Source organism: Hyaena hyaena, unplaced genomic scaffold (assembly GCF_003009895.1).
Source record: "Hyaena hyaena isolate Hyena2069 unplaced genomic scaffold, ASM300989v1 scaffold_32, whole genome shotgun sequence".
Taxonomy (NCBI): domain Eukaryota; kingdom Metazoa; phylum Chordata; class Mammalia; order Carnivora; family Hyaenidae; genus Hyaena; species Hyaena hyaena.
Genome location: NW_024080663.1, coordinates 2,689,482 through 2,717,285, shown reverse-complemented (window position 1 = coordinate 2,717,285; position 27,804 = coordinate 2,689,482). Strand labels below are relative to the sequence as shown.

Here is a 27,804-nt window from a genome sequence, read left to right as displayed (position 1 = left end):
GACTAAAGTGCATCAGGCTGCCATTAATCCCACTTATCACTCTGACAGCTCAGTAATTACACTACTGCTATAGCCAGGTAGTCCTAATAAAATATCAACCACTGCACTGGAATGCATACTGGTGAGATGTTTTATTAAACTTGGGGAGGGGGTGAGTTGATCATCAAGTGACATTAGTGTTGACCTATTTTTCTATTTGACAATAAATTATCCTTTGACCATGCCATAATAGATATTACAGAGTGCATTTACTGTACCAAACCAGAAAGGTACTGCATTACAATGATGTAGGCAAATGGTGTAAATAAAATAGCAGAAATGCATGTCAGAATGTTATTACCTAAATTGCTTTAAATGATTGATACCATGAAAAATCACAGACACAGTACTTAGGGGAATATGTCAACAATTATTGTAAACCACCATTCTACATAAATTTTTCCTAAGAAGTAACCTTTAAATTACACTTGTTTTTATCTTCATTCATTTAATTCCCCTTTTATGTTTCAAAGTTACTGTTTTAATGCAGTTTATTTTTAAATGCACTGTAAGAGCCAAAAGTTAATTCAGATAAACAATTATGTAATATTTTTAATCCCTAAATAATTATATTTATACCAAAAGGAGTAACTTAGATTATTTTTTAGAGCAATGAAACCTCTTAGATTTTTTACTAGTGATAAACTTTTTTCATTTCCACATTTAATAGAGGGCATAACAATGGATTTCATTAAAAGCAAAATATAGAATCCTTAATAACATTAATCCTTCATGATTCAACATGACCATAAAAAATGTATGAAATTTGAGTACTACTACTTAAGGCACAGAAACTATTAAAGATATAAAGATCTTTCTCCAAGGAAAGAGAGTCATGATTCTTCCCCCCAAATATTAGTGAGGCTGGACAGTTTTACTCTATAGTATAACACCAAAAAAATTATAGTAAGTAAAGAAATAAAGAGCATTTCATTCTTTACATATCTGAGAACAGATGCCTGTTTCTTTTATTGTTAAGCATCCATAGCAGCTAGAATTGTGATCTATGCTTGTTAAAGAATTTCCCAATCCATGAGTTTAAATAACAATTTCTTTTTCAGTTAAAAATTTAAAAAAATCAGAGGCACCTGGGTGGTTCAGTCAGTTAAGTGTCCAACTCTTGATTTTGGCTCACAGTTGTGAGATTGAGCCTCACATCAGACTTGGCGCTGGTGTGGGCTTCCTTAGAATTCTCTTTCTGCCTCTCTGCTCCTTACCCACTCACACTCTCTCTTAAAAAAAATCAAACGATCTATTTGAGAACTTTAAAACCTCATATTGCTTGGTCTTTGTTTTTTTGCTAGACTTGGTTCGATCAAGTTAGCACTATTTGATTAGGCTATGTATAATCTATACTAGGTCTATATGTAATCAAACTGAGCAAGTCAATATTTACCTAGAAAAAATTTAAGATATTTTCCTAATATTGATGTTGTATTTCTTCAGATCTTTGGAAGAGTTACCTTTACTTGGAAGGTCTAACTGAAATGTAGCAGATAGGTATAGGATCTAAGCTCCCTACCTTGTCACCAGAATAGGAAAATATATAGTCTAATATCTTACCCCAATTTGGAAATATTTTTACTGAAATGGCACAGAAATGGAAGGAATGTAAATCAAGAAATGAGGGGTTGGAAGTATCCAATATATATCTGAGCTCCACAGCTTGCAATCCTTGTATCAGATCCCATCATAATGAAAAGACCCAAGAAAGATGTTTCCTGTCTTTAAAACATGATGAGGCCAATTCAATGTTCTGATATATGAAACAGTCCAGCGCAATTCTGAGATTCCAAATATTCTCTTCACATCTCTCAATATTCAATTAATAGCCTCTCCTATATGTTTCCTGACTGCTTCTCTAATTACACAACAGATTCTTAATAGTTCAGGGGTATTTGGAACTAACTTTTAATATTCCTAATATGCATCTTAGCCCAGCTTCTACAGTCAGCTGGCTTGGAAGGTATGACAACAATGTTAAAGGTAACTGAATTTTTTATGTTGTGTACCAATCTGTCTTGGTGATGCTGAACCAGTGATATTCATGTTTTAGACTTTTAATACTTATTTACTTTGTAGGTAATACCAAAACACAATTTTTAAATAGAGCTATTTATCCTCTAGAAATTACCATTCATTTGCGGGCATTTTAAGACAAAGTTCAAAACAGGCAAGATTTAGAACAATACACAATTCACACGACTGATACTCATGTCTTGTTGGATGATCATGATCATGAATCTAGTAATAAAACATAAAATTTCTTCTACAATTTTCTATAATCTATGTCAGAGAATTATTGATTTTCTCAGATATGAATGGCTAAAAAATGTCTTTTACACTTTTTTCATATTTTGAATTAAAGAGAAGGCCTTCAGTTAAATTTTGATACTCATTCTTGATATTCATATGACTGATTCTTAAAAATTAACACGACACCTTTTATTTCCACTTCATAGACGAGGGTTTTGAGGTTCCAGAAATCTCCCAGAAGCATAATGAGGCCAGTAGCCTAGGCAGCTGAGGAAACTACTAACACACATTTACCATCTTACACTCAGGACTATCCCATTCATGTATGAAGACAGGTTAGAATTTTAAAAGGTGATGTTCTACTGACCTTATCTCTTTGCAACATCACTGCCTCCTTGCCAGAGTAATTTGAAGACTGAGAACAAAAAGCAGTTAAGAAGTCACAGCTAGAAAAAGGCTACAGTATCCTCTCTCCTGGAGTCCAATTTTAGTTTAGGGAAAAAAAAAAATGAAAGGTCTCCTCAAGAAGCTTCTTAACTCAAGATGAAAACGTTAGGATTTTACAATCTCACATGGTTTCAAAGGCTTATATTAACCTTAGTTGTTATTGAGGCACTAATTCCTAAAATTAGGAAGGTAATTTTATTACATTTTAAATAACCTTGGTATAGCCACTCCTATTAGAAAGATACTTTTTAAGCATATTTTATTTTTTTAAATTAAGTATGCTACAAAAACCTCAGGAGCAGAAGAAGCAGAATTCACCAACTGAATTGTTGAAATGGAATAAAATATGTTACAGCAACTATTAATATTATGCATTCATGATTTTTATATATCAATAATATGGAATCAGTAAAAGTCAATGGATAAAAAAACATAAAAATACTTATTAAATGTTTTTCTGCCTAGGAGACATCTAGGGATTAAAATATCTAATATAATTTGATCCTGGTCACTTGCAGTCTACAGAGGCAGACTTTAATAATTTAGAAAAACAGAGACTATCATTGATAAAAGCTCTGCTTTATGTACTGAAAGGATGGTCTTCTTGGAAAAACTTTCTTAGGAAATCATTCTTTATCCATTTTAATGATGGTGGGGATTGAGAATACTTAAGGAGACTAAGGAAGATGCTATCAAGAGGAAGATAAAGAGCTTTCTGTCTTGCAGTAATGACATAGTGATAAGTCATGTACCTAGGTTAGAGTTCTTTGTAAAATCTGGCTATCCTAAATACAGCCAGTAAAAATAAGAATTAATATATATTCATATTCATTCATATTCATACTGAATATATATAATAAAATAATGAATGCATATAAATGTAATATTTATATTATTATAATATGAAAACAGTAATAATGTATATAAATAAATAAAATACAAAATAAGATTGAATACACATGCACACACACACATACAAGCACACACACAGACTTATGCACAAGCTAGTATTAACTAAGTGCTCAAATGTGCTTGCTTATCCAAAGTCTTTAAATGTCTTAAATGAGAAAGCATAGGACACAGGTGAAGAGAGCAGGCTCTGGTGCTTAGTTCCCATATTTAATTACTGACTTCACTTTATTGGTTTGAAGACTTTAAGCAAATGACTTCAATTCTCTAGGTATCAGCTTTCTCATATGCAAATGGAGAGAAAAAAGTCTGTAATTCAGAAATTTGTTGTACAAATTTTTAAATTATATATTCACACTAAATAGTATACACTTCTTTAGTTACTTAATGGGCTTTCTTATAATCCTTAAAATGCTCTGAAAGTTATATGGTACTTTCTCTAATATGGAAGGAGTTGCTTTAGAGTCAAAGGGTAATGTTTTACTGCTATTTACAGAGAGTCAATACAGTGGATATCTTGACAAACATAAATATATGCTTAAACTCTTCATTTTCTCATGAATTTTCAAAAGAAAGAGAAATTTTTTCTATCTCAGGAGCATCATAGAAGCCTTATTTGACAGAGATACTTATGCCAGAGGCTGAAGCACAAGTAGGATTTTACGATGTGTAGATATGGGTATACCAGAGCTTAATATCTAAAGCAAGTTCTTCTCTGTAAGCAACACAGTGGCTACTATGGACCATATACATTTTAGGTGCCAATAATGTGGAATGAGAGAATGAATGAAGGGAATAAGGGGAAAAGAAACTCTACTACCTAATGCAATCCAAAAACAAAACAAAACAAAACAAAAAGACTACAGGTTCATTCAGGGCAGAGAGTATAATTCATCTTTGGTTCTCAGTAGTTGGCCCATATGGAGTTACTCATACATGTTTATGGAAAACTCCTGTTAATCACTGCAGTTCTTCAGGAATGAAATCTCCAAAACACATGTCAATCTCATGAGTGATTCAAGGCTATTTATACTGAATCCTTTCCTCCTGGGCTTCTGTCTGTTGCTCCGTGCTAACAGTATGAGGTAAAAAAACAATCTCCTCTTAAAAATCAGTTAAATTCTAAGATAACACAGGCTGGACTATACAATATATTGTGAACTCTGTGCTTTTGAACATGGCTATATCCTTATGAAAAGTGTAACATACCTTTATTATGGATGTATAGCTGAGCATGTATCTAAGGAATACAAACTGAAAATATGAGAATCTATGTGATAAAAGAGGCTTTCCTTTATTCCTGATCCAAAGATCATCTCCTAGTACTTCTATATTTTCAATGCCTATGTTAGGCATATTTCTCCCTTCCCTTCCCCTTCCCTTCCCTCCCTTCCTCTCCTTCCTCTCTCCTCTCCTTTCCTTTTTTTGGTTGTCAAATGATCCTTTACTGAAATAATTTTCCATTGTAGTTCGTAAGTAGCTGGGCATTCCACTGCATCATCTATGATGTCGTGAAAGTTGCTGCCATCAGCATTGCAGCCCAAAGGATCCCTTTAATGGTTCCAGAGAACATTCTGGCTAAAGACTGGTGCTGCATCTGTGGGGCAATGTTGACAATATCATCAAAAGTGATATTTCCACTGTGCTTCATGTTTTTCTGCTTCTTTCTGTCTCTTGGCAGTTCCTTGATGGCTTTGATAATCAGGGCAGAGGCAGAAGGTACCACCTCAGTCTGGGCTTTTGTGTTCTGAATGTTCAGTTTCACTGCAATCCTCAGACCCTTCGAATCACCGGTTGCCTTGGCAATGTCATCACTAACAGTTCTTGGGGACAGACCAGGGAGCAGATCTCTGGGGCCAGGGCAGACCTGGCACTTACTTCCCCACCAGCGTACCTCAGGTGTATGACTTTGATCTCACTGGAATTGAACTTAGGCAGCAGGTGGAGGCAGCTGGTGTCTGATGAATGAGGATTCAGGATGACAGAAGACAGTTGCACTTTTCCCTCTTCCGAGCCCAAGGCCAAAAACACTCCCTTCCTTTTCTCAATTGCTGCTACTTCGTGAGGTAGCAATAAAGAATTTCTTACTTTCCATGGAAGGGTAGCACTTTCCTCTGACAAAATATACTATCTATGTACAAATATGGTCTTTCCCTAGGTAACTATTAATAATTAATAAGATACCTATATTTATAGGCCATTTTAAATTGAATAAGTTTATGAATCTGGACTACATACATCCATAACAAAATCAGTTACATGTTTAGTTAGCATGTAGCCATTTTCAAAAACCCAAGCCTCATAATATATTTTATAATCCAACTTACCATTTTCAATTTAACTACAACAAGTTATATGTATTTTTTCTGAACCAGCATACTGTTGCTCACCATAATTGTGGTTCCCCTCGCATTCTTGGCAGCTGTTAGACGATGCTCAATATACTTTTGATCCTTTACAGACCTTAGAGGGAACTGGGTGACAGTACTGACAGTTTTTATTATAGCTTTCCTACTACTCAATAATCTTATTTCACCTGGACTATATCCCCAGTAGTGTCATAAACTCTTTGATTCATATTGAGGATCTTTCCAGGCTTCTTAGAAAAGAAGACATTATTTTTTATAGTATATCCATATGCTGTGCAAATTATCTTCTCAAACTTGGAAACACCTGTTGTATGTTTAACTTAATATCAGTGAAGCCCTGATATGAAGGTAACAAAAAAAAGTGACATATATTAGTAATAAATGCCCTAAAAGTTAACTTATCACTAAATTTCAGCACCGAAAAGTTGTGTACTTTATGACTTATGTGAAGGCAACTTCAGAAATAATATAACAATAATAGTAACACTAACAGAATTTTATCTGGTTTATAATAAAGATGTAAAGGGAAAAAAGTCAAATAGTTTAATCAATAAATAAAACAGGTTATTTAATATGATATAATTCCTGGATTTATACAGCCCATTAGCTATGAAAAAATAATTATCTGTAAATATGTAAACCCAGTTAAGGGCAGTAGGCTAATATTTTAAATTTAATTTTATACAATGTTATATTGTTTGAGGGTTTTTTTTTGTAATGAAAAGTAGAGCATATAACTTAAAACTTAAAGTACTTTGATATTGACTGGCAACTTAAATCACAATATGCTGTGTAATTTTCATTTTTTTACTTTAGTCATTTGAATTGACCAGGGAAAACACTAACAAACAATGCACCCATGTTCTCTTTTCCTCTCCCTGACAACTCCAAAAGTCTTCTAGAAGATCCAGTTGAGAGTTTGTAATAAGAGTTTTAACAATGGAATATACTTCTGAGTCGTTGGTGGTTCACAAAAGCTAACAGAACAAAGGGTTAGGTCTCCTCAAATAAATAGTGAGTGAGTGATAACACAAGTACTGAGGGACTCATTAAGTTAAAACAGCAGTGGAAGAAAATAATTGGCCTTAAAATAATACTATATCATTCACCAATAACAGACTTTAGAAACAAATTTATCCAAATCTCAGCTATCTAGATATTATAGCACAGTAGAAATAATTCAACTTAAAGTTATTAAAAAGGCACTATGTTCTAAGTTCTATGCTGGTGAGGGGGAGGATTTACTGAGGCTTACTTGAAGATGGTGACTTAAAAATAAACTGGACTTACTTCATGTAAAAGATATTTGTCCAGGTCTTTTTTTTTTTTTTCTTCTTTATAAGTATAACAGTGACTACAATATTTCAGGTGCTGAAAGAACAGATTTCAAAAGCAATAGCCGGGATCTGGATTTTCTTCCTATTAAACTGCACAGTTTCTTGAGTACAACCTATCTAAAATTTATCTAAAAGTTTTCCTCCATAAAAATAATGCCATTTCCCCCTTTCAAAAAGTAAACACCTGCCTGGACACAGTTAATCTAAATTAAATTTAAATTTAAATATTCATTTCTAATCAAAATCTATGTTGATTATCCTAAGCAAAAGAATATATTCAGCACAATTTTTTTGAAGATCATGACATTCTCCTGCTTAAAGGAGATTTTTCACAAAACGACCTGTAAGCATTGGCTTCTACCTGACTCATTTCTACAGTTCCAGCTCTAACACTTGCCCCACTCTGGAACCCTGTGGTTCTAGTCATTTTTCAGCCTCTAAGCATTCCAATATGTTTTCTGCCTCAAAAGCCACACTTCAAGCTTGCTTCAGAATTCAGTTTCAGGTATTTCTCATGAAGCTCCCTGGTTTTTGCCATTCCGATCTTCCAGAGCACCCTGTGGGTTCCTTTATCAAAGCAATTATCACATTGGAATGTAACAGCTGGTTCACTTTCCTGGTGTCTCTTCTATTTCCTCTTTCAGCGAGAAATGTTTGGGTTCCTTTGCCTTTTTTGCTGGTTTGCTTGGAGACAGATTAATTTGAAACTGAATAAAAACGGCAGCCAAAATTTTGGTAATAACTCCAGTTACTGCTATTAATGTTTGGAAAAAATATATCTTTTAATAATTATTCTTCACACTTATGTAAATAATATACATGTATAGTGAAAAATGTTTATCTTTGATTTAACTTATTTTTTTTTAATGTTTTATTTATTTCTAGGAAAGAGAGAGAGAGACAGCTTGAGCAGGGGAGGGTCAGAGAGAGAGGGAGTCACAGACTCTGAAACAGGCTCCAGACTCTGAGCTGGCAGTCAGCACAGAGCCCGACGCGGGGCTCGAACCCACAAACTGTGAGATCATGACCTAAGCGAAAGTCGGACGCTTAACCGACTAAGCCACCCAGGAGCCCATATCTTTGATTTAACTTATTGAGTAAATGCTTATGTAAAAGTTACTATATGCTAGCACTATTCTATGTTTTAAAAATATCTCATTTAAACTTCATAATCACTTGATGAGGCAGATATAAATATTAACTCACTATATCTTTAAAAGAATCTGATAGAGTAGGTAGTGTTATTATTTTCATTTTAAAGATAAAGATAATAAGGTACAGAATTTCCTTCTCTGTTTTAGATTTGAATTATTTCCTACTTCGGTGACCTGGTGATAATTAAGAAGTTAATAAAAATCTCCTAAGGGTCTGTGATAGACAGTTTTCTCTTTTGTTTCATTCTAAAATCTTAATAGCATATGATAATGTCAGGGCTTGCCTCACAGTTTGTAAAATTCAGATTCAGGACTCTTATCCAGGTCTGACTTTCTCCAAAGCCCAGCCTGTGGGTATCATCATTTCATTTCTTCTCACAATAATAGCCAGTAGCTTCAGGGAACCTGAGAAAATATTCTGATATAACACATAAAAGCCATGCATATTATAGCCATTATTATGCAATACAGTCCATAAATGGCTACCTTAAAGCAATTTAACAAAATTCCTCATTTACTTTAAAAAGTACCCAGCAATAATATTTGCAGATCATGACATCTTTACAAAGCATTTTCTTATATGTAAATAACCCATCAAGAAATCAGGAAGATTATTCTTTCCAATGGAAATACCAGACAGACAAAATAAAAGCAATTAGAAACATTCTGTATTATCACAAATAGGAGTCATAATAGATAAAAACATATTTGACATCTATAATCATGACCAAACCCAAAATAATTATGTCACTATGCAACACATGGAACATTATATACTGTGGGAAAAAAAAGTAAAGGCTAGAATTGTCCCTGTTAAACCTGCTGTGCAGACCAGTATTCCTTCTTACTAGGTTCTGTCTCAAATGACTAGACATTATTTCGGTTCTTTGAAATTCATGGCTAAGACTTAATGCTGACATTGCACATGAACAATATGCAGAAATTTCAGGAAATTAATGAATATGGGAGAAAAACAGATAAGAATATAAATGTTTAATCTTCTCAATTTAATTCATTTCTTATGGTGGACCAAAGTTTTAGGCAATGGCATTGCTTGGAAAATGAACTAATGTGACAATGGCCTGATCATTATCAGAGCGTTTTTATAAAAAATGAGTCTATAAAAATTAGCCTACAAGCCAAAGGATACAATGTTCAGAAATAATATCTTGAACATAGTCATCAAAATTAGCTGCCTACAGCTTAATACGATTTAAACTGTAAAAACAGGAAAATAAAAAAGCTAGGGGCGAATAATATATATTTTTGTAAAAATGGAAAATTCCATCGACTATGCTTCTCTTTATAACACTGACAATGCTGTCATAGTATGTTACATGCACCATTAAATTTAAGAAAGCTGAATGAAGAATTTCAGCACAGGTAATAGAACTTAAATGTGTTCATGCTCTGTGGAATCTTAACATATTATTTCCTTTGTTCTTTCCTTCCTTCCTTTCTTCCTCCATCAACAAATACCTACAGAGCATTTATTTGCTAGGTATTTAGGTGGATGGTAATACCAATATGAGTAAGACATGGGTTCTGCCTTCAAGAAGCTCACAGTGAAGAAGTCAGAGACAAGAATACACATTCTTATGATATGAAGGTATGGTAATGGAGGGGTGGGAGATACACACACTTGCCGAAAGTTTAGAGGTACCACCATCTGTTCACTCCTCTAGCTTCATCACCAATATAATGCTAAAAACACAGTGTTTTTTTTTTCTTCACACTCTGTGTGTGTGTGTGCATGTGTGTGTGTGTGTGTGTACATGTCAATGTCTCTTTTCTTAAATTTTTTTTTGTTTTATTTATTTTTGAGACAGAGAGAGACTGAGTATGAGTGGGAGAGGGTCAGAGAGAGAGGGAGACATAGAATCTGAAAGCGGCTGTAGGCTCAGAGCTGTCAGCAAAGAACCCAACGCGGGGCTCGAACCCACGAACCGAGAGATCATGACCTGAGCCGAAGTCAAACACTCAACTGACTGAGCCACCCAGGCGTTCTATATCTATGTCTCTTATGGGCAGGTCAAGAAATACAGGACTTGAGGATGCTATGTGAGAGACTAGAAATATTTATTACCATCTACTGAAAGTGGCATAGAGCTCTCTGCCTAACTACTTTTGAATTCACCTCAGCTGCAAATAGATCATCTCTTAACTGATCTCTCTTCTTTTACCATATACCATCCATTAGGTACTTACCACAAAACACCATAAGAGAAAATGTAGTTTGATGGATTCTGGATTTAAACCCAGCTCTATCCTTATTAGTTTTGTGATTCTAGAAGAGTTACTTAAATTCTTTGTGCCCCCAGCTTCCTCCTATATCTTGCTAATTATAAGCTAGGCATAATACTATTATAGGGATGATTTAAAAATTAACACATGTAAAACATTTAGTGCCTGCCTTATAGTAAGTGCTCAATAATGTAAATCACTGTAAACTGTATGTATGATTATCTATGAACAATGGAGAATACAATGGAATAAATGAGCACTGTTTTTCAATAGCGACTGGGAAGCACAATTTTATGGTGAAATTGTAAAATAATAATTACTGTGTAGATTCTTGTGAAAATTAAATGAGATAATTATGAAGAGCACCAACAGCAATGTCATGCTCATAGTTGATGCTCAATAAATGAAAAACATAAATGAAAAATATCTTCCAAGCCAATTCAAGGGAGCTTGTAGAATACAGAAGTGAAGTAGTATCAGTTTGGGAAAAAATAAAAGTATAACTGGGAGAAATCATGAGGAATAAGATATGTAAGATATAAGTGCTCACATCCATAAGGTTTATAATGAAATTAGCAACCACACCACAGAGCCAAGCATAAACTGATCTCTACCAATGACCTAGTAATCATTACTTCATTTCTCCAAGTGATCTCTTCTTTAGTTCATCATTAAGTTTTGATGAGACTGCTTCAGTAACCAATTACACATTTGGGTAGTTAGTGTAGGCAAACCTAATTTGTCAACAATGAAAAGAGGCATTAGAACCTAGGGTGGTGGGAGTCGTCAGAGAGGCAAATGAATCTCTTTTGCCAAGGGAAACTGTGATAGAAGTATACTTGTTTTTCCTCCTTTATTTGCCACAACTAAGATGGATATTCTTCCAATAAATGAATTTCATATGATTAGACATCTAAGTTTTCAACGTTAAGTATACAAAAAGAGAAACTTGTTTAAGAAATAATCTTGGTGAGAATACATTTTTCTTATGTACCACATTTTTATTCAAGCTGTGAAATGTCCCACCTCTTCCCTTCCTGCTATTTTCTTAAGGTGAACTTCTCAGAACAATCCTACTGAGAATAAATTGGTTTACAAGCTAGGCAGATATTAATCTATTCTCCCAGCAACATGGGTGTATAAATCCTTTTTTATTGAAGAGGTGTTGTTAAAGTTCTATATATAAGACGACTGTATTGATTTTGGTAATGCTAATACAAAAGCAGTATTTTTACTTAAACATATTCTTCCCATTTTCCTGCCTTTGCTCTTGCTTTTCCCTTAATACAGAAAGCATAATTCCTCACTCATACTCCTCATCTGAAAAATTCCTGGGTATCCTCCAGGATGTAACACAGGTATCATTTCCTCTTCAGAAGCCTTCCTCCTCTCACTTTAAAGGTTATTAATTTACTTCTTTATATCCCCACATTTTCACATTTTTCTATAATTATTTTTTTTAATTAACTGTATCCACAAATAGCTGATAGGTCTCAGGAGGACATTCATTCATTCAACAAATATTGTTTGAGTGTCTGTTAGGCTCAAGGCCATGGGAAAATAATGGCTAGTAAAACAGACACAGATACTTCCTTTCTGTAGCTTGGTGTTAAAAAACAAACACTTCTTTACAAACAAAGATGAATTATAATAGCATAAAGCAATGGGGTTAAGGAATCCAGAAAGTTCCTGCCATCTCAAGGATGAGTAGAAATCAACTAGATTGAGAAGAGGAAAGGAGGAGGCAGAGGAAACAGATGTGTCAATGCCATGAGATGGCAGGAGGCTCAGCAGGTTGGAGGGTTTGAAGGAAGATCCTGATGCCTGGGGCTGGAGAGTGAGGGGGAGGGTGTCTGACAAGGGCAGGGAGGCTGCTAATTTAGTTTGGTACTTCCAGCAGCTAGCCAGACCAGGTGCTCAACTAATATCAGCTGAATAAATAAATGAGTAATAATAATAGAAAGAGGACTCTGTACTAGCTTGAATTTTGAGGGTTTGTAGTATTACCTTGGGAAAAGTAAAATTTTTACAAGGTAATTTACTTCCCATTACTACAAACAGAAATATTTTCGCCTTGTTAAGACCTTTCTCTTTTCATACACTTAAAAGTAATTTAGAGAGCTATAATTCAGTACTGAATACAGTATATTAAGTATTTATGATCAGCCAACTAGAATAACAAGCATGTTACATTCATCTGCTTCCAAAAGAAGTATTTATAGTATTTTCAAAGTTTTACTGTGGATTCCAAAGGGATATAAATTGTAGAATCTCTTTAGGGGGATAAATGATCATCATTTTCCACATACCCTTACCAAATGAATGTCCAAGAAGGAAGCTTGGACCTAACCGTTTTTGTCTGCACTACTAAATTCCCATAATACACACTGTCCAAGATAAAGGAACACCTGCCCGTGATTGTCTCACTTATGGACGTCTGGACATCTCCCATCACAGATATTCAGTCATGAGACAAATATACTTAAAAATAAACTCTGTGGCTAAAATGAGCAAATCAGAGAAGTCTAGATGCTGGCGAGGATGTGGAGAAACGGGCACCCTCCTACACTGTTGGTTGGAATGTAAACTGGTACAGCCCCTCTGGAAAACAGTGTGGAGGTTCCTCAGGAAACTAACACTAGAACTCCCTTATGACCCAGCAATAGCACTGCTAGGAATTTACCCAAGGGATACAGAAATGCTGAGGCATAGGAGCACATGTACCCCAATGTTCATAGCAGCACTCTCCACAATAGCTAAAACATGGAAAGAGCCTAAGTGTCCATCAATGGACGAATGGATCAAGAAGATGTGGTTTATCTATACCATGGAATACTACATGGCAATGAGAAATAATGAAATCTGGCCATGTGGAGCAACATGGATGGACCTTGAGGGTGTGATGCTGAGCGAAGTAAGTCAGGCAGAGAAGGACAAATATCATATGTTTGCACGTATAGGAGGATTAGGAGGAACTTGACGGAGGAACAAGGGGGAGAAGAAGGGCGGAAATGGTGGGGGAAAGGGAGAGAGGCAAACCATGAGAGACTCTTGAATGCTGACAAAAACTGAGGACTGATGGATGTGCGGGAGAGGGGGGGATGGGCATGGAGGAGGACATTTGTGGGGATGAGCACTGAGTGTTATGTGGAAACTAATTTGACAATAAACTATTTGTAAAAAAAATAAAATAAAATAAACTCTCATAGGAAAACACATTTAAGAATATAATCCATAACTGCCCCTCTACATTGATAAAGCACTGAGCAAAGGTTGTTTTTGGGTCCTATTCTGTTATTGACAAATCTAACAACTCCAATCAAATCATTAACCTGATTAGGTCTCAGTTGTTTTTTTTTTTTTTTTTTTCAGGAATGGGTATGTGATTAGGTGGTCTTTAAAGTGAAAGACCATGATCTGAAATCCTTTTCATGTGTTTTTCATAGGTTTCTCAAATGTTAAGGGAACATGACAGTAAAAATATTTTAAAAAACAATAATAAGAGCCATATTCAGTTTTCAGTTTGGGGAAAAGCTGATAAGGAATCACCAAAATCCTGGGGGTGCCTGACTGACTCAGTTGATTAAGCATCTGACTTTGGCTCAGGTCACAATCTCACTGATCTTGGGTTCAAACCCATGGTGTTGGGCTCTGTGCTGACAACTCAGAGCCTGGAGCCTGCTTCAGATTCTGTGTCTCCCTCTCTCTCTCTGCCGCCTTCCTGCACACGCTCTGTCTCTCTTTCTCAAAACTGAATAAACATTAAAAAATTAAAAACAAAAAAGAACCACCAAAATTTTAAACTCTGAACATTTTCTTTTGAATGAGAAAAATATTTCAATAAATGGAACATAATTTGAAACTTATAGTGAGACCTCTTCTAAAATTTCATTGGCATTGTGGAAATTTTTCTTTTAAAAGGAAAATGAAGAACTTGAAAAAAATCCAACACACAGCAATAAAAATGGTAAAATATCTGAAACTGTGTTCGGGTCCAAAATGTTCAGCTACATTAAGTGATGGGGATTGCTTTTCTCCGCTCTGTATTTCTTGGCATCTGACGTAATTTTCGATTAAGTTCTTAAAAAAGCTATTTAATTCCATTTTTAAGTGTTAGGAACTGACCTCCTCTATCCAATACTACAATATGAAATTTCCATTTATTTCTCTCTACATCATGCCATTTTAGCATCTACCAGAAGAAACACCAAGCTCCTTTTCTAGAAAGTATACCACAAGATAATCAAAAGAACACTGAGTTGGCCCAGAAAATAGGGGTTTATATCCTGCCATTGCCACTAAGAGGTTAGGTGGCTTGGATAAGCCATCTAATCTTTCCATGCCTAACTTTTTCCATCTGAGAAATGAGATAATACTTATTTTAGAATCATTAGAAACACATAAAGTGCTGAAACACAATTAGCTATTCAAAACACACTTATTTATTCACTTGTGCATTCTGTTTGCTCTTGTCCATACCTACCCCACCAACGTGTAGCATGTGTCTCTGGAGCTAAGTCTTATGGCTTACGTTACGTTTACTTACGACCCTACCTATAAGCCAGCATTACTAAATCCTACAGACACAAACCTTTCCTAAGGCTCTAAAACTCCAAAGTGTATGCTGACTACTCATTAGGTCAGAATTTTTATTCCTGTTGTCCTGCCTCTCCATGTTTCTAGTCTATGCTTCTTAAAATGGCTACAATCCTGACTTTTAAATCATCGATGCCCATTTGGCTTCCAATGTTATGCTTATTAACTCTTAAATAATCTAACAAATTTATCCATATGGCTTCTTCTTAACCTTATAACTGTATGGTATTTTCTCTCCTCTAGCCACCAAGTCATTTAACAATGGAAGCTTGCATTTATCCAAACTAATATTGGTGTATTTAGAAGATAAGTAATGAATTATATTTGTTTAATACTATGTAGAAACTACTACATAGTGATTTTTAAAAATGTTCTGTTTTAGATGAATATTTGCGAGACACACAAATTTTATACTGTCTTGCCACTTCTACAACATTTTACATATATAAATTGGTGTTAAGCTCAAAATGCTAAACTGAGATGATATGAAGAAAAGAAATTACTGGGCTGTATGGGTGGCTCTGTGGATTAAGCATCTGACTTCAGCTCAGATCATGAGCTAATGGCATGTGAGTTCAAGACCCACGTCAGGCTCTATGCTGAAAGCTCAGAACTTGAAGCCTGCTTCAGATTCTATGTCTGCCTCTCCCTCTGCCCCTCCCCTGTTTAGGCTCTGTCTCTCTCTAACAGATCAAAAATGAACAAAGATTAAAAAATAAAAAAAAGAAATGACTAATTCATTTCTTTCAGTAGTAACTATGTGTTTATTTATCAGTCATTTTTGAAGTAACTATCACCATGCTAAACACTGAGGTTTCAAAGATTAATAGAATGTGACCTATAATTTCACACAATAACCATATTGTTTGGCACTAGATATTTAAACAACCATGGGTATGTAAAACATGATAAAAGAATGTACAAAATGTTTCACAAGCATAAAGGAAGGAATAACTTCATATTGGAGAGAATCAAGGGACTTAAGTGTTTCATGAAAAGTGGTTTTTGAATTAGGTATTCAAGAATAATGACTTTGACAGAATGATAGGGTGTATTCAAGTGGAAGAAGACTGACCAAAGGCATGGAACAAAAAAAGTACATAATGTGGGGCACATGGGTGGCTCAGGTGGTTGAGTGTCCAACTCTTGATTTGGGCTCAGGTCATGATCCTAAGGTCATTGGATAGAGCCCCACTTAGAGCTCCACAATGAGCACAGAGCCTGCTTAAGATTCTCTCTCCCTCCCCATCCCCCACCCCATCCCTATCCTCCACTCGCTCTCTCTCTCCCAAAAAGAAAAAGAAATAATTACATGATGTATTCAGATATGTTCAGGGAATATCTCAGGTCTTCAGAAGAGTTAGAGAAGTACCTGACAGACAGCAGCTTGAAAAAAAGTGGAAGGGGGGTAGGCATGGAAATCTAGTCTGAATTAAAACTTTTACTAGTCCTCTAAGAATTTTGAATAAAATGACATTGTAAAATTTTGATTTGAAGCTCATTTTCATTTTCAAAACATATAGCCATATTACACACACACACACAACTGAGATACCTCAATTGAAAAGAAAATAAATAAAAACACAGTAGCAAGCAGAACTGAATCAATAGATCCAATGGTCTCCAGATTCTGAAGAAAGCATAAATAGCCTAGAATTAACTACTTTGGTGTAATTGAGACCAAGTGCCCCACCTGAAATGGGAGACTGGAATATGACTCCCTGCTTAAAATCATTGGCTGGATGGATGGCACTACATTTCATGTGTAAGGGCTAGGGAAATATTAATGTGCTACGCTATAGAGACTTATATAAAGCTCTATGCCAAAGAGATTCAAGAGGGAGACAATACAGACTTGAATCTAAGACATCCATCAAGCCATCCCTGATGGTGGTTTCCACAGATACAATAACACAATATTACTATGGGATTATTCCAAGATCCACTAATCTAAGACATGATTCTAGATCAAGCACATTGAGACTGATATTGAAGCAAGCATGGAGTTGCCAGATGAGACAGGGAGAGGTCATCAAGAGAAAAGCAAATGAACACAACAGTTACTCAAGACTAACAAATACATAACATTTCTAAAAACAAAGAAAAATTCACATTAAGAGACCTCCAGTAATTAGGAACTGAATTTACTACAAAGTGAAAACAATCTGAAAATCTCCTTAAGGTTACTAAGCTTATAATACCCATAATGAGTTATAATAAAATAAATAATAAAATAAAGGAATGGATACCATCCCTTAAAAACAAAATAAAACTGTATGAATCAAAAAGAGGTAAAAATGAAAGAAAAATGAGAGGCTAATAAAAGAACTAAATAGAAATCCTGGAAATGTAAATTCTTGTCTTTGAAATGAAAATATCATTAATGGCACAGATTCTAGACAGGATGTACTCAAAAGAAATTTAGTAAATTATAATACAGCACTGGGAATTTGTGTAAAATGCAGCATAGAGTGACAAAGATTAAAACATTTATATTCTGGGATAAGTTTAAACACTGTTGTATAATGGACAATGGCAAGTCATCAAGGTTACTACTATTCAGGGGATTCTCTAGAAACTCAATTCTGGTGGTAGTATAAAGAAAGAACTACAAGTTATTTTCATATTCCTGCCAAGGAATGATGAGTTCGTGAACAAATAAGTAATAGAAGGAATGGAGAAATTCATTTTTTTCCCAAGCTCTTCACTGACTTCTCTTGTTAGTTTTCATATTTTCAAATATCAAACAAAACTTCAGTTTTCTCTCTAATTCTCCCTCCTTCTTGGCCTCAGATTCTTTCTGCATATTTATACCTATCTATATCCTTTCCTTCCAATCTACCTAAAAGAGAGCCTTTTTATTACTTATTACCCAGAGTATTATTCCTTTTCAAAATGAGTGTATATTCCCATTTGTTTTAAGCATGGCAGTCATACTATCTTTTAACAACTGTCAAATCAAGCAGACTCCTGAAATATTATAACAGCAATAGTATTATCTTAAAAATCAAATCCTGGGTTCAAATTCTGTCTCCCCTACTATGTAACAAGTCACAATTACTATGAGCCCCACTTTCCTAATCTGTAACAATGAAAAGAGTTACCTAAGGACTAAAGGACATCAGATATCCATAGAGTCTAGCAGAGTATCTTGTAATACACTAAGTGCTCAATAAATGTGATTTCCTTATCCTTATTAACATCAAGCAAAAAAGTCATTCTCTAACTTTCCTAAACAATGAAGAAAAGATCAGTTCTTTCATTTGTGCCTTACTTTTGTCTGTTTCTGTATTTGGTTACATTAATTTATTTGCACAATTGTGTCCCCTACCAGTCTGTAAAATCCTTTCAGAGAAGTGCCCACTTTTCTTCCTTTTTATATCACTGTGTATCTAGCATAGTGCCCAACTAATAGAATAAGCTTAATGAATGTTAGGTGAACAAATTAATGTGGCTACAGTCTAATCTGTCTTCTACTAAATGACCCTAAATGCAATCATTGCTTCTTCATGCAATACAATATGGACTTCTTAAATTTTCTCTATATTTCCCTTCCTCTTTTGATCTTCTGTCATTGCCTTCAGCTTTCTTCTCTCTGGTAAAAACACATCCAATCTACCTCTTCCACTGGTGTTCTTCATTACCTTCCTCAAAGCTAACCTATCCCTTCTCTGAAATCAATCAAAAGAGGAAAGAGAAACGATCTTCACCATGATACTCAATAATATATTCCTTTCTGTTATTTAGTTTCTCACACATTGTAGGAGTTCAGATTTGCTGAACAGACTTAAATAATTTTGCCTATTAAAAAGTTTTTGCATAATAGTAGGAAATGCATATTTTAAGTTATAATGATTTATCAATTTGGTTACTTTTATTTATTCCAGAGAACTTGGAATGAGAACTTTCAAATCCAAATAGTATATTAAGAGTCTCAGTATTCATACAAATATCTATTATGAATCTTATTTTCTCTAGAAATAAAAATTTATACCAGCTTAATTGGCATGACTTTATCATGTGTGAAAACACCCTCAATAATTTTACTTCTTTCCAGTCAGTTCATAATTGTCTGTACTAATACCTATTATGTATTTTATCAATTTAAAATGAACACAAAGTAAGATACAATATTATGTTAAAAAACATAAGAACACCACTGACAATCTTTTCAGGTAAGGTGAAAAGCAGGAGGAAGAATAGGAAACTGAAAGGAAGAGGTCATAAAACTGAGAGGTCACCAACTGAACAATCTAGAGGAAATAAATACATTTCTAGAAACATACAATCTTCCAAAACTTAATCAAGAAGAAATAGAAAATCTTAATACACTGATTATAAGTAACAAAATTGAATCAGTAATCAAAAAACTACCAAAAACAAAAAGTGTGGGACCAGATAGACTGACAGGTGACTTTACAAACTTTTAAATAAATAAAACTATTCCAAAAAATAGAGGAGAGAAAAAATATTCCAAAAACATTACTCTAGGCCAGCACTACCCTGATACTAAAGCAAGACAGACACTGAAAAAGAAAGTTACAGGCCAATATCCTTATGAACATAGACTCAAAATTCCTCAACAAAAATATTAGCAAACCACATTCAACAATACAGTAAATAGATAATTCACCATGATCAAGTCATATGTATTCCAGGGATGCAAGGATGGTTCAATATTTGCAAATCATCATGATACAACGTATCAACAAAACAAAGGATAAAAATCATATGATAATATCAGTAGATTCAGAAAAAGCATCTGACAGATTTTAACATTTATTCATGAAAAAAACTCTCAATAAACTGGGTTTAAAGGAAGCATGACTCAACATAAGAGCCATATATAAAAAACCACAGCTAACATCATACTAAATGATGAAAAACACCTTTTCCTCTAAGATTAGGAACAAGATAAGGATGTTCACTCTCACCATTATTATACAACATAATACTGGAAATCCTAGCTATAGCAACCAGTTGAACCAGCAACATAAAAAAACAAAAAAAGAGGAATCCATATTGGTAAAGAAGCAGCTAAACTGTCACTATTTGCAGACAACATGATAGTATACAGAGGTAACCTTAACAACTCCAAAAAACCTGCAAGAAGTATTAGATGAATTCAATAAAGTTGCCAGATACAAAATTAATATCCAGAAAATGGTATTTTCTTTTTTTTTAATGTTTTATTATTTATTTTATTTATTTATTTATATTTCTAGGAGAGAGAGAGAGAGACAGCGTGAGCAGGGGAAGGGTCAGAGAGAGAGGGAGTCACAGACTGAAACAGGCCCAGGCTCTGAGCTGGCAGTCAGCACAGAGCCCGACGCGGGGCTCGAACCCACGAACCGCGAGATCATGACCTGAGCAGAAGTCGGACGCTTCACCGACTGAGCCACCCAGGCGCCCCAGAAATGGTATTTTCTATACACTAATAATGAAGTAGCAGTAAGAAAGATTAAGAAAACAATCCCATTTGTGCACCAAAAAGAATAAAATATCTAGGACTAAACTGACCAGGAGGGTGAAAGATGTCTACTCTGAAAACAATAAAACTGAAGACAACACAAACAAAAGGAAAGCTATCCCATGCATGTGGATTAAAAGAATCAATATTGTTAAAATGCCCAGACTACCCAAAGCAATCTACACAGTCAATACAATCCTTATCAAAACAGCAAAAGCATTTCTCATAGAACTAGAATAAGTAATCCTAAAATTTGTGTGGAACCACAAAAGACCCCAAATAGCTAAAGCAATCTTAGAAATGAAAAACTGGAGGTATCACAATTCTAGATTTCAAGATACATTATAAATCTGTAGTAATTGGGTGACCCAAAACTAGACCAAGAGAATTAGTTGTAACAAAATAAAGAGTCCAGAAAACAAGCAAACAGACAAAACCCTCATGCTTATATTAATTGACCAATTAATCTATAACAAAGGAGGCAAAAATACACGATGGGAAAAAGACCATCTCTTTAATAAAGGGGTCTGGAAAGACTGGACAGTTATATGCAAAAGAATGAAGTGGGACTATTTTTTAACATCCTACACAAAATAAACTCAAAATGGATTAGACCTAAATGCGACACCTAAAACCATAAAAATCCTAGAAGAGAGCACAGGCAGTAATTTCTTTGACATTGGCCATTGTAACATTTTTCTACATCTGACTCCAAAGGTAAAGGAAACAAAAGCAATACTAAAATCTTGGGACTATAAAAAAAAGAAGAAAAAAAAAAGTTTGCATGGCAAAGAAAACCATTAATAAAACAAAAAGGCAACCTACTGAATGGGAGAAGATATTTGCAAATCATATATCTTACAAGGTTGTTTTTTTTTTTTTTTTTTCCCCCTAGGCTCCATGCCCAATGTGGGGCTTAAAGCCCATAACCCTGAGATTAAGAGTTGCATACTCTACTGACTAAGCCAGCCAGGCATTCCTTGATAAGGGGTTAATATACAAAATATAAAAAGAACTTTAACAACTCAACAACAAAAATCCTAAGTAATCCAATTGAACCCTAGGCAGAGGACTTGAATAGACATTTTTCCAAAGAAGATATACAGATAGCGAACAGACTCATGACAAGATGCTCAACATCACTGATCATCAGGGAAATGCAAATCAAAACCAAAATGAGATATCCCTTCACGTAAGTTAAAATGGCTAAAATAAAAAAAGACAAGAAATGACAAGTATTGGTGAGGATGCATAGATAAAAGAACCCTCGTGCACTGTTGGAAGAAATGCAAACTGGCACAGCCACCGTGGAAAACAGGATGGGATTTCCTCAAAGACTTAAAAAAGAAATACCGTATGATCCAATAATTTCACTATTGGGTATTTACCCAGGGTAAAAAACACTAATTTGAAAAGATACTTGCACCCCTATGTTTACTGCAGCATTATTTACAATAGTCAAGACAGGGAAGGAACCTAAGTGTCCATCAATAGATAAATGAATTTTTTAAATGAGGTACACACGCACACACACACACACACACAGAGTAATATTACATAACCATGAATGAGGATGAGATCATGCCATTTGAGACAAAGGATGGACCTAGAGGGTTTTAACACTAAATGAAATAAGACAAACTGAGAAATACAAATATCATATGATGCGACTCATAGATGAAATCTAAAAAAATGAATAAACAAACAAAAGGCAGATTCATAACTACACATAAGGAGAACAAAATGATGGTTACCAGAGGGAAGAAGGGTGGGGATTGGGAAAAATGGGTGAAGGGAAGAGGAAGATATAAGCCTCCAATTATGGAGTGAGTAAAACATGCAAATAAAAAGCAAAGCACAAGGAATACAGTCAATGATACTGAAATAGCAATGTAAGTGATGGTAGCTACACTTGTGGTGAACATAGCATAATTTATAAACTTTCAAGTCAGTAAGTTGTACCCTGAAACTAATATAACACTGTATATCAACTATACTCAAAAGAAAGAAGGAAAGCAAGCAAGCAAGCAAGCAAGAAAGGAAGAAAGAAAGAAAAGAAAGAAAAAGAAATCCTATTTTTCCTAAGGATAACTACTTATAGTACTTTAATTTGACCCATACTGTTGGCTTATGAATATCTTCTCATATTTTAAATGTAAGATTTTAAAGATTTATATACAGTGTCTTCTGTTATTATAGTCTGAAAATTTTTTGAAAGCACTATTAATTCTATTCATTAGAGGTCACATTTTTTGTAAAGTGCCCAACAGTTTATTCATTCAACAAATGCTTGGTGAATGAAAGACTGAATGAATAAATGAAAAATCAATGAGATATCATGACTTAATGATATCTATGTGAGTAATTTCTATGTGAACTAACCTTTTCATATGTTTGACACATTTATGTCTGCTTCTTCAGTTTAACCTACTCTCACTACCAAGTTAATCTTCTTTATGTATTCGTTTCATGATATTCCCCGTCCAAAAATATTACAAGGAGTCATCCTTTCTAAAGATTAATAGATTTAAATGTTCTCTAACACTTTCACTCTGACGAGATTCTTTGCTTTTTTTTTCAAGTACTGTATCTGACCTTAAACTTAGTGTAGGTGTTCTTTATAGTTTGAGAAAATAATGTTTTCTCAGTTTATGTTTCATGGTTTGAGTATTTAATATATGCCAGCAAAATGCTTTCAGAAATTTGTGTTTAATCCATTTCTATGGACTATGGACAGACAGGCCATTGGATGACTTCAGGACCACTATAATCATAGCCCATTACACTAAGGCAGAACATCTGAGTGATTCAGGTGCAAGCTCAGGGGACTCAGAACGAGCTCTGGAGGACAAGCAGCTGTAGCAGTCAATATCATGTATTTGCCTGAGGAATTCCAAATTTCATCTCTACTCAACAGTTCACAACCCTCAGGTGGGCTTGGGACATGAACAGAAGAAGTTGGAGAGCCTGACCCTTGGGGAAGTACTGATAACTGGTGAGAAAACTGGCTGCAATCAATTAATATATGTTCTAAACTGATGAGCTAATTGTCCTGGAAAAATGGTGACCTGTGTTATGCAGTGGCAAATGTGAAACAGTTTCTTCTAATATATGTAAAACAAAATAACACACAAATGGATTTATGGACCTTGGCAAGATAGTTTTTCAGGTGATATATTCAGAATGTCAGTTGTTTTTATTGCATGTGATCAGTCATGTTGATAAGGACAGATTAAAAAAAAAAAGCCCTAGTCCATTTGGCAAGTTTAGAGGGTATAGAGAGAAGGCAAGGAAAGATAAAATGGAAAACAAAGATTGTTTCTCATTACTAGTCTTTTCATTTGGCAAAAGATTTTCAAACTAATATGATGCCCATAGACTACAATCAAATCAAAGCTGTAGCTATAAGACCTTTTGCTGAGAGCTCTAAAAGAATTAAGTGGTGTCCACTGGAGGAAGAAAAGAGGAGGATTGGAGCTTCTGAAATCTTTAAGGTGTGGCTTTAAGGATGCCAAATCCAAAAACAGCAGTGGCCAAATATTTAAAAAGAAACATTTCTCAAAAACAATTATGATTTGGTCTCTGTAGCAGATTAGGCTATAACCAGACAGAGAAAGCTCATGAAGTTCTACAATAAGTTTCATAGGTAAAAGAGTCACCAACCTATAACAAAAGTGGCTTAAATTGTTCAAGTTGAAAAGCATCCTCTGGGCTTCCTACTTTCTATGGGCAGGAAAACTACATACATGCCAAAATGGGCCATTTCTTCAGAAGTAGCCAAGAAAAGCAATAGACTAGGAAAGACATCAGAGAAGGCAGAGCAAAGAACACAGAGGGGCATGGAAACAATGAATTAGAAAGTTACTCCAGGGAGAAGAGCCAAGAACTAATCTAGGAACATTCCCTTATTTTGGAATTGAAAAACTTGGCAATAAATTTCTAGCATAATTTTAGAATTACTCTGGACCAGTAACTGCTTGAAGCCTCTCATTTCAAAACTTTATTGGTTTCTGAAACCCTGGAATGAACATGATGCTGGCACTGGATGAGACTTCTGGTACTGCTGGGTTAGCAGTTACCATTATTTTGCTCTTGAGAGATATGTGTAAATGAGGCCATAAGTGGTCTGTAATAGACTGGTGACATAATGGGTTCATTTCTTTTCCCCTTCCTGTATCTACAGCCTTCTCGATGTGACTCTGAAGTTCTCTCATCAAAAAATAAGATAAAGTCTATTTCCCTATTCTTTTCATTTAAGTTGATGCTGTGAATTAATGTGTCCAAGAGAATGTGGCAAATGATGTACCATTTGTGAACCTAGGGCCTCAAGAGACCCTGCATGCTTATGCTACTTTTCTTAGAAACAACTCATAATTAGCCTGATGGAGCTAATGCAAGAGTACAACAAGGAGATCTCAGTTGTAAAAGTCAAGGCTTGCCCCAGATCATCCTACAGACGGCCAGTATATGAAGGAGTTTAGTCAAGATCAGCAGAACTACCTGCACAACTTAGCCCTAACAGGATGCTTAAGGATATTCATGAACAATAATAAATGCTATTGTTTTAGGTCACTGAGTTTGGAGAAAGCTTGTTATGCAGTAATAGCTAACTGATACACATATCAATCCTCTACAAATCTCAACTGCAAACTAAATAACAACCAAATCTTCAATAATTCTGTAATTAATTTCAACAGTATTCTGGTTAAGTAGGGACAAAATTAGATGATTGTTTTAGGTTCTCTCAACTTAAGACTTTGTTTGTCCTGCTAATACACCAAGGAGAGGATGAGATTTGGCAGAGTTAAGAGAAAACCTATTAAGTTTTTCGGATTTTTACTTAAATGTTCCATGCATAAGTTCATAATGGCTCAATTTAAAAAGAAGATAACCCAGAGAAAAAGTGATCAGTTTCTTGTAAATTTGAGGAAGTGAGAAGTGCTCTCTTGAATATGTACCTATGTCTCTAACCATAAAATTCTTAGAGCAAATATCATCCTATGTTTAAAAACAAAATCTAGTTTTTTTTAATGCAAGGAGACATATTATCTACAGTTTTCTAAAATTTGCTGTGTCTATGTGTGTATTCAACATAATAATAAAAAAAAATACTATAATGAAACTATGAGCCTGGGAATTAGAAAACATGTAGTTTTGTTCTGAATGTGTTGCTCTTATCAGCATTTATTTCAATTTAACGGATTCTAAATGTTCCTTTTGTGTAAGCATTTGCAAACGTATTTCTATAGGCAAGAATTTATATAAATAGAGATTGACAGTAAAATAAATTCATCCATCCTTTTTATTGGTATTTTAGAAGACACACATTAAGATCTGTGATGATAATATAAAAATTTCAAGTACTCTTTCACATTCTAAATTTAGTCATTTTCCTAGTAATTTAGATAGTTTAGCAGTTATTGTCATATAAAAATTGGAATAATTCAATTACAAAAGCTAAATTCCTGCTACAAGAGAAATAAATACTTAACATTTTTTGCTGTAAGTAAAACCATTTCTTTATATATGTAGGACTTCTAAAATCACAAATATTTATTTCAAAATGCATCTTTTCCTAGTAAGAAAAATCCGTACAAGTCTACCACTTAAGAAAAGGTTAAATGGGAGCTCTTATAGCCAAATAAATTTCATCATACAACTTCAAGAAGCAATTAATATTTGTTATATTATGGCAATAAAAGACATGAGAAATAAAATTACATTTATAATATTAACAATGATATATCACATAATCTTCCAAATAAAAAAGAGAGAGCAGTAATTTTAAAAAATGAAAACTCTATTCAGTTTTCAAATGAAATTACAAAAAAGAATTACTAAGGTATAACTTGTAAGAGGCCTTTCTATAGCTATTCATCTCTCTATTGACAGAATGTCCCAGATTCTTACAAAATGATCTAGAAATTGCTGCTCTTGCCTTGATTTCCATTTACTAGCACAATTCTGCAGGAAGGAAAAGAATTTTTTGGAAGGAATGAAGTACTCTCTGGTATAACAATTTTCATGCTCAAAGAATACAAGAGCTCGATACAATTATACACATTTTTCTAAAGCAATGGAACAGCAATTTTCAACTAAGTTGTAATAGGTTTCTTTACTTTAAAAAAAACCTTCAATTTTTTGAACATTCTTTAAGCATAGAATAATCTCTGTCACATATCTGGGTTATAAAAGAACATTTAACATAACATGTGTAAAACGTTTGCTATTAAGTAGTGATATGCTAATTTTAAACAATTATGAGACTATTTGTAAATGTAAAAACCAGGCCTTTTTTAGGTTGCAAAAAAATAAAAAAAAATTTTCAAAGTATGGGACAAGATCTCAAAAGTAGCTCATAAAAATATTTTGTGGAAAACATTTCAAAATCAAATGTGAACTCAATTCATAAATATTTCTTACCATTAAAATATGAATACATGTATTCTCAAATTTCTGCAACATATTAACTGCTTATTCCAAATGGGACAATGCTTAAAAATATGCAGACATTATTTTTCTCCATAACTTATAAAGGATACAGAATCTAGCGAAATAAACAGAAAATAGGAGACATCAGGAAGAACTTATCATCCTTCTACTTTGGAGCTTCCATTTGGGGTGAGCGGAGGTTGGGAAGGACATAGGAATTTATCAGTAAGCAACTTAGTGACCAACATTTCAGCTCCTGATAAGTGCTTTACAATAAACAAACAAGAAACACAGTGACTGATTAATAGGAGTGGGTATCACTTAGATTAGGTAGTCAGGACTTTCCTTAGCAGGCAATATATGAACTAAACCTGAATGATATTAAGAAGCCTGCCACTAGAAGACCTGGTGGGGGCAGAACATTTTGGCATGAGGAGCTGTAAGTGCAAAGGGTCGCTGCTCATTAACACATTGATGCTGCATTTCTATAACTAAACTGCAAGCAAGCTGAGTTCAGAGAGCACATGCCCTAGTTATTTTACATGAACATT

At 34.4% G+C, this 27,804-nt stretch overlaps 1 protein-coding gene and 1 pseudogene across 2 annotated transcripts in view; both read right to left on the bottom strand.

The window, feature by feature from the left end:
* DPYD (dihydropyrimidine dehydrogenase) overlaps positions 1–27,804 on the bottom strand; it is an 821,052-nt gene that overhangs the window by 634,080 nt on the left and 159,168 nt on the right. The window lies entirely within an intron of this gene.
* LOC120229437 lies at positions 2,615–7,895 on the bottom strand (annotated as a pseudogene).